This window comes from Loxodonta africana, chromosome 13, assembly GCF_030014295.1.
Source record: "Loxodonta africana isolate mLoxAfr1 chromosome 13, mLoxAfr1.hap2, whole genome shotgun sequence".
Lineage (NCBI taxonomy): Eukaryota > Metazoa > Chordata > Mammalia > Proboscidea > Elephantidae > Loxodonta > Loxodonta africana.
In genome coordinates this window covers 30,511,888-30,520,374 of record NC_087354.1, presented here as the reverse complement: position 1 = coordinate 30,520,374, position 8,487 = coordinate 30,511,888, and the positions used below count along the sequence as shown (strand labels likewise).

The 8,487-nt window shown below is 44.8% G+C and overlaps 1 pseudogene; it reads left to right on the top strand.

Annotated features, from left to right (window-relative positions):
- Window positions 1-6,974: 6,974 nt before the first annotated feature.
- Window positions 6,975-8,228, top strand: LOC100661924 (dermokine-like; annotated as a pseudogene).
- The last annotated feature ends 259 nt before the right edge of the window (window positions 8,229-8,487 follow it).

The window sequence follows — 8,487 nt, the reverse complement described above, 5'->3', positions numbered from 1 at the left end:
TGTGATTCTTAAGGGGTGCCATGGTAAGCTGTCCCTAGAACCTGGAGAGAATGTCACCACCTGGTGGCAAAAGCAGAAAAAAAGGAGACACAGTGAGCTTAGAGGCTGCAGACCTAATTGGCACCCATGAAGAAGTCTAAATATATAGCTTTAGGGACAATCCCACCTACAGGGTTGTCCCACTACAAATGTATTATCTCCTTCTTTACCCAGCACCCTGTTTCTATTGGCAAACTCCTTCTACTGTGCTCCAAAATTGATTGTTACAAACCTCCACTGCTCTCCTCAGTCCCCCAAACTATTCGTCCCCTTCACTCGCTGCCTCCTACTTATTGGGAGTAGGCCACCAAGCAGGAGCCATCGCAGCTGCCTCCGTGTCCTTCTCACCTCCCCCTAGAAAAGATGTGAGTGTTCTCCCGTCTGGGGTGCCCCCCCTCCTGCAGTCTCAAACACCTCTTGCCATCACAGTCCTCTATCACTGGCATCTTCCACCTCACCTCTGCCACCTCCTTTTCCTTGGCATATAAGTTTGCTAAGGACACCCGCAGCTTAAGATAACTAAAACCTGAACCCCAAAAGCCTTCCTTCCATCTAGTATCTTCCTCCAGCTTTTTCTTTTTGGAAGAGAAGGGGACACTGGCTCACTTGACTTCGTCACTCCCAGGCTTTTCTCCGCCCACTGCTCTCAGGCTCCTGCTTTCCCTGCCCAGCCTACCACTCCCATCAAGGTCACTCCTGATGACCTCCTGATTGCTAAATCCAGAGGTACTCCTTCAGTGCTCATTTACCTTTCTACTATGTAGCTTTCTCGTTGTGAAGCATCCCCTGGAAACCTCTCTCCTGGGACACCTTGTGCTTTCTGTGGCTGCATCTTCTGAGTTTCCTCTTCCTCAGGGAGCCCTTACTGTTGGTGCCCTCCAGGGTCTTGGCAGTGATCCCCCCCCCCCTTTCCCTTCCTCTCTCCTCACAGCACACTCTCTCCTTGGGCAAATTCTTCAGACCCATGGCTTCCACTACTGTCTCTATGCTGAGAATATCTTGTAGTCAGCAACATGTTTAAGAACGCAAGATAATTGTGTATGAGCTGAGGGTACCATGTGAAGGAAGACACTGAAGGGAGAAAAAAAAATTATGGGTGAAGTGCTTGGTTTCCACAGACAGACCCGGGGTTGAATTCTAGGTCCTTTCCACACGACTGTGGGCAAGTTAGAGCACCTCCGAAGTCCTGGGTTCTCATCTACAGAATTGGGATAAAAATAGTACCTACTTCATTGAGTTGTTATGAGGATTAAGTGGGATAATTCTGGAGAAACACCCAATGCATGCAGGCAGCATTAGCATTATTATTATTTCTGCTATTATTAGCAGAGGTAGAAAAGCAGTAGGGAGAAATGGGGTTAAACTGAGAAAGAGTACCTTGGATCCAGATTTTGAAACACCTGAGGGAAATGGACTTGTGAGTAGATTTGTCAAAGGCGTTTCTAATCCAAGATTGCAGCTGTCACAGGGCTGAGAGTCAGAGCAGGCACTCCCTTCCCAAGGCTGCTGCCCTCTTTCCGGCCATCTAGACGACCTTGGGAGCACCTGACCGAGTGTATTCAGCAAATGACTGGCCAGGGTGCCCTGAGTGCACGTCCCAGAGCGTTCCCAAGATAGTCTGTCTTGAAGTGGAGGAGGTGCTAGTGGATGAGAATGTTAAACAACTTGGAGCTCAGGAAGGAAAAGGTCACCTTCTGGGATTGCGTGCTGGGGGAAGGGACATGGTTACCAGGGGAACGAGCATTGGTCCTTAAGAAGTACCTTGAACCTGCCCTTAGCCTTTGCCCAGTTGTTGGGTCCTGAACTAAAAAATGCATATTGTTTGTTCATGATTAAGGCTTCAGAACAGAACCCATGGACTAGTTCAGTGGCAGTCAGAGCCAGTTTGTAAATGCTTATGAAAGTCAGTTGTTAAATTTTTAGGAATTTTGCAAGCTGGTTGTTAAATACAGCCATTATTAAAAATTAAGTTATGTAAACTTACAATTAAATAAATTATATTAGACAAATCATGTTAAAATTGACTTTGTTGTTGTTGTTGTTAGGTACCATTGAGTCGATTTCTACTCATAGTGACCCTATAGGACAAAGTAGAACTGCCCTGTAGGGTTTCCAAGGATCAGCTAGTAGATTTGAACTGCTGACCTTTGGTTAGTAGCCAAGCTCTTAAATATTGTGCCACCAGGGCTCCAAATTTTGACTCAGATAAATAAAATCTATATAAATGACACTATATTAAATAAATTATATGGTGCTTTCAATCGCTTCTAATGCATGCAAAAGCTGGAAAATGAATAAGAAAGACTGAAGAAAAATTGTTGTCTTTGAATTATGGTGTTGACGAAAGAATATTAAATATACCATGGACTGCTAAAAGAATGAACAAATCTGTCTTGGAAGAAGTACAGCCAGAATGCTTCTTAGAAGCAAGGATGGTGAGACTCTGTCTCCCATATTTTGGACATGTTACCAGGAGGGACCAATCCTTGGAGAAGGATATTATGCTTGGTAAAACAGAGGGTCAGTGAAAAAAAGGAAGACCCTCAATGAGATGGATTGACACAGTGGTTGTGACAATGGGCTCAAGCATAACAACAATTGTGAGGACTGCACAGAACTGGTAGTGTTTTGTTCTGTTGTTTTTACATAGGGTCGCTATGAGTCGAAATCAACTCAATGGCACTGTCTTAGTTATCTAGTGCTGCTATAACAGAAATACCACAAGTGGATGGCTTAAACAAAGAGAAGCTTATATTCTCACAGTAAGTAGGCTAAAAGTCCAAATTCAGGGTGTCAGCTCCAGGGGAAGACTTTTTCTCTCTGTTGGCCTTTTCATCAATCTTCCACCAGACTAGGAGCCTCTCAGCTCAGGGACCCCAGATCCAAAGGACACGCTCTGCTCCCAGCACTACTTTCTTGGTGGTATGAGGTCCCCCAGTCTTTCTGCTCACTTCTCTCTTTATATCTCAAAAGATTGCCTCAAGACACAATCCAGTCTTGTAGGTTGAGTCCTGCCTCACTAACAGAACTGCCTCCTATCCTCCCTCGTTAAACATCATAGAGGCAGGAAAATCATACAATACTGGGAATCATGGCCCAGCCCAAGTGAAGCATTTTTGGGGGGACATAATTCAATCCATAAAAGGCACCTAACAGCAATTATAATTATATCATAATAAACTATATTATAATTTATATAAAGAAAAAAATGCCGTCGAGTTAATTCTGACTCATAGCAAACCTATCAGACAGAATAGAACTGCCTCATAAGGTTTTCAAGGCTGTAAATCTTTACGGAGGCAAGCCACCACATCTTTCTCTCAAGAAGTGGCTGGTGGGTTTGAATCGGCTACCTTTCAGTTAGCAGCTGAGCCCTTAACCACTGTGCCACCAGGGCTCCTATAATTTATATAAATAAATTATATTGCATGTAAAATTATATTAACAGACTCAAACTCAACACTTTCTAATTATTTTACTGCATTTTACTAGTATCTATGTTCCTGAGGGTATTTATGTCTGTTGGATCTTTATGGTAGAAAATACTGTGTAGTGGAAATACTATACAACTCCCTTCAGTGATATCATGTTACTAGCTTGGAATTGGCCATGCTGGAAGTATTTATACCATGCAAAGCAGCAAACACTACAAATCAAGCCCTCCCCCCTACAGAGCTCATTGTTAAATGTTTACCAACACCTCACTGGACAAACCGATTTCAGGAAGTTTGTCTATAGCAACTTTACTTGGTTTTCAGTATCCTTCAGCTACCCCAGGTGAAGAGGGCCCATGTCCCACCCCAGCATTTCAGTCTTACCATGGCAGTATCTAAGGCAGCTGCCTCACACATGTCCAAATCTTACCGGTCTACAACCCATCAAGGGTGAGGATAACGGTGGTATAAAAATGGTATGGCGGCAGTGTCTGAGCTTGTCTAACTTTAGGAGGGGGAGAAAGAGTCTTTACCAGCATCAACAGCCCAAGGCTGATTCCTATGAATGGGAGGTCAGACACATCTTTTCTCTGCAAACTTTATACCAATCTCTCTACTTCTACGCTGGGCTCAATAATTTGCTGCAATGGCTACACAGAACTCAGTACTCATGACTATGGGGTTTACTATGGAAGCAGCAGGTTACAATTAAGAATCAGAAACAACTTGGGATACAGTTCTTCAATCAGGATAGCCTCTTTTCAGGCGTGCCGGCAGGCAGTCATCTCTCTCTGGCCCTCGGCACCTGGGCCTGACCTCTGCACTGTTCAGGCAAGTGTTACAAATCCCTTTAGCTCCTCCGATAAGTGCCCAGGGGCACCCTACTCCACTAGTAAGCCTCGGCCTGAAGGTGCAAAGCTCTCTGGTTCCATGGGTTAGCACACTCACTGTAGCTGCCTTGCTCCGTAGGCTGGAAAACCCACTGCGCCATCTTGTGCTGGTCTCCTAGTTCTGTTGCTGCTGGTTCTCTGCTGTGCTTGCTGCCTCTTCTTGCCATCTTTCATGGTCTCCAGCATTACAGTTCTCTGTCTCCTGGGTCTAGGAGGTTCTCAGTGCAGGAATCCTGAGTCCAAAGGGAATGCTCCACTGCTAGCTCTTCTTCTTGGTGGTAGTGGGTCTCCTCTCTCTGCTCCCTTCTCTCTCCTTTTATCTCTTGTAAGATAAAAGATGTGACTCAGGTAAGGGCATGACTTGAATAAGGGTGGTAACAGTGGTGACTGGAGTAAGGTGAGTAGTAAGGCAGTGACTCAAGAACATCCACACTAATCTTGCCTCATTAATGTAACAGACAACTCAATCCCAAATGGAACCATAACCACAGGCATAGAGGCTAGGATTTATAACACACTACAAAATGGAGGATAATCACATCAGATCACAAAGTGAAGGATGATGACATCATTACCTAACTTCCAAATTACATCAATACATAATTGTCAAACCGCTGAAAATCATGGCCCAGACAATTTGACACATAACCTTAACCATCATGGGTTCCATACAACTTATTTGCATACTTCCACCAAATCACTGTGTGAGAGTCACAAAGACTAGGGCTAGAAAGGTCATATTAAGTAATTTACTGTACTGCAGGTGGCCATTATTGATCACTTATCACTTGCTTTGTTCTTCCTCCAGTAAGTACTCATTTAATCTTCACAACATCACTGTGAGGTTGGTACCAAATTATTACTTTACCCATTTTACAGATGATTTTTTTTTTTTTAGGTAAGCTGCAGAGAAGTTAAGCAACTCTTCCCTCAAGGTAACCACCTAGGATAAAGTTAGAGTCCTTTCTTAACCACTAGCTTTACTTACTGATAAAGAATAAAGTGGTAATTTGGTAAGAGGATTTGATTAAGTGGTTCTGTTGCCATCCTCCATCCTCCACTGCAGCCAACCCTGATTTTAGTTTTCAGCCACCACAGGGCATTTGTTCTGTTGTAATTTTATTGTTCTAAGTCACATACAATAAAGCCACGAACTCACAAAATGTACCCTATCCTGGGTCTTTAGGAGATTTTAATGAACAAATAAGGCTGTTCTGGAGTTAATGATCCACTCTTTCAGTTGATGTAAAGCTTCTAAATCACTTATTAATTTTGAATTGAGATTCAATTAAGTACCCAACTCAGTTTAAGACCCAGGCCCTCCCCATTTTAATGAGAGTCGAGACCCAGAGAGTTTACATAACTTGCTGAAGGTGACACAGCTTGTGAGCGATAAAGCCAGAACAATAAGCAGACTTATCTGATTCCACAGGGAATGGACTGTGATTGAAAAATGGCTTGTAGAACAATATTAAAAGGCAGAGAAAAGTGCCTGCGAATTACTAATTAAAAAATGGAGGTTACAAAATAACTTTATCAATTCTTGGGTACAGATTGTTTTTCATGTTTTAACATACCTGAAATCAGGGTACATCAACAGCAAATGTGAGGGAACTGAGGCTTCACCCAAGAGGACACCCAAACAGCTAACAAACATATGAAAAGATGTTCATGATTGTTAGTCATTAAGAAAAAAAAAGACAACAACAAATGTCGATGAGAATATGGGAAAATTGGAACCCTTATTCATTGCTGTTGGGACTATAAAATGGTACAACCACTATGGCGCGTCCTCAAAAAACTGGAAATAGAAATACTTTATGGTCCAGCAATCCTACTCCTAGGTATATATCCTAGAGATCTAATATAAGAGACATGGACAGACATGCATACCTATGTTCATTGCAGCATTAGTCACAATAGCAAAAAAAAAAAAAAAAAACCTAAGTAAGAGTCCATCAAGGAATGAACGGATAAGCATAATGAGGTACGTGCATACAACGGAATACTACGCAACCATACAATATACAGAGACCAATGTTCATTGGTGGTTACCAGAGATGGGTTTGGGGGAGGGGGATTCACTCTCTTTTGGTGATGGGAAAAGTAGCACCAAATATGGGGTATGAGCACAGCTTGACCAAAGTAAATGATACCACTAAACCCATTGCTGTCAAGTCGATTCTGGCTCATAGTGCCCCTTTGGGACAGATTAGGACTAACCCATAGGTTTCCAAGGAGTGCCTGGTGGATTCGAACTGCCGGCCTTTGGGTTAGCAGCCTTACTTGCCGTAGCTCTCAACCACTGCGTCACCAGTGTTTCAATCATGTCAAAAAAAAGTGCTAAAAAAAAAAAAATCAACATGAGAGATTCTAATCTGACGTACATGAGTGGGGTCACCATGAATCAGAATTGACTCAATGACAACTGGTTACAAAGAAGGAAAATCTCTATTTTTGTATCATAAACCTATCCTAGATCTGATTGCAAATTAAAAGACATCTTCCTCTACTCTTCCCGGAGTGAAATCCAACTAGGCCGTCAAAACTTCTCAAAAATATAATATTATTAAGGATACAGCTACGTGGACATGTATGCTTTATTTATGAAAGTATAAGTTCATGTATCCCTTACGGAAAGCAACAAAGAAATTTTCAAATTTGTAAGTAAAAAAAAAAATCAATGTGAGGGAAGCTGGGGAATCTGGGAACAGAGAGGAGGCTGCAGACTCAGAGAGAGGGAGGAATGAGAGGTCAGAAGGAAGGAGAAAATGGAGGAGGGCGCACAGAGGCAGAGGAAGAGAAAGGGCAGAAAGAGGTAAACTTAGGTGGGAAGAAGGGGAAGACACTCAGGAGAATGAGAAGGAGCAAGGCTGAAATGAAGTTATGGGGGTCCCTGGCCTGCCTCCTGCTCGTCCTGTGCCTGGGCAACAGGAAGGCTGGCCTACTGCTGCGTGGTGGGGAGAGTGCTGGAGCAAACCTTGGGGAAATCACTGGACATGGGATGGTAGATGTCATTAGCCATGGAGACGGGGAGGCCATTGGGCAAGGGACTAGAGAGGTGACCAGCTCTGGAGTCAGGAAGGCTATGGGCCCTGGGGTGGGAGATGCCACTGGCTACAAGGTTGGCAAGGCCATCAATATGAGGCCACGGAAGCAGTGGGAGTGAGGCTGGCAGACAGGCTGAGGATATCATCTGACATGGAATAGATGCTGCCCACAGCTACTGGCAACTGTCCCCAGCAGCAATGACACCCTCCATCTGGAGCTTCTGGCATCTCTGGCTCTCAGGGTGGCCTCAGAGGCCATAGCCAGGGCAATCCTGGAGATCCAGGGACTCCCTGGGCCATGGACACCCCAGCGGCTCAGTGGGGTGTCTATGGCCCAGGAACCAACTCTCAGAGCGGCTCCTGGGGTTGAGGAGGCAATGGAGGGTCATTCAACTTTGGGATCTATGGCCCAGCCTGGTGATGACTCAGTGAGAGAGAGAGCAGTGGCAACCAGAATGTTTAGTGCACCAACCCCTCATCCTCTGGCTCAGGGGGAAGCACCAACAACTCTGAGGGGAGTACTAGCTCGCTGTGGAGCATCAGTAGTGGCGACAGTAGCCGCAGCAGCTCAGGGGCCAGGTGGAACTGACCCTAGACAGTAATAGAAACTTGGATCAAGGCAACTACTCAGGCTTCTAGAATCCCACACCAGCTCATCCTCAGGTAGCAGCTGTGGAAGTCATGGTGGAAATAAACCCTGGTGTGACAACCCAGGGAACAAAGTTCTCACGTTCAGAGGACCTGGGGGTCAGGAATTCAGAGGACAGGGAGGCCCTAGCAGCTCTGGAATCTGGAAAGCAAGCCAAAAGAGCAGTCTCCTCTTTGCGAGCTCCCAAAGCAATTACCAGAACTCTTCAGATGTTTCCTGGGCTCTTAAACTTTGATACTTCCTGGAAGAATTTTATACCCAAGCTGAGTTTCATTACCTGGAATGCCATAAACAAGAATAGAGGAGCTTTCTCATCCTGTGACCTTTAGGCAAGGAACTACCAGACAGATGGGGCCCCTGCCCCTGCCCCTGCCCTTGCCCCTGCCCCTGCCCCTGCCCCTGCCCCTGCCCCTGCCCCTGCCCCT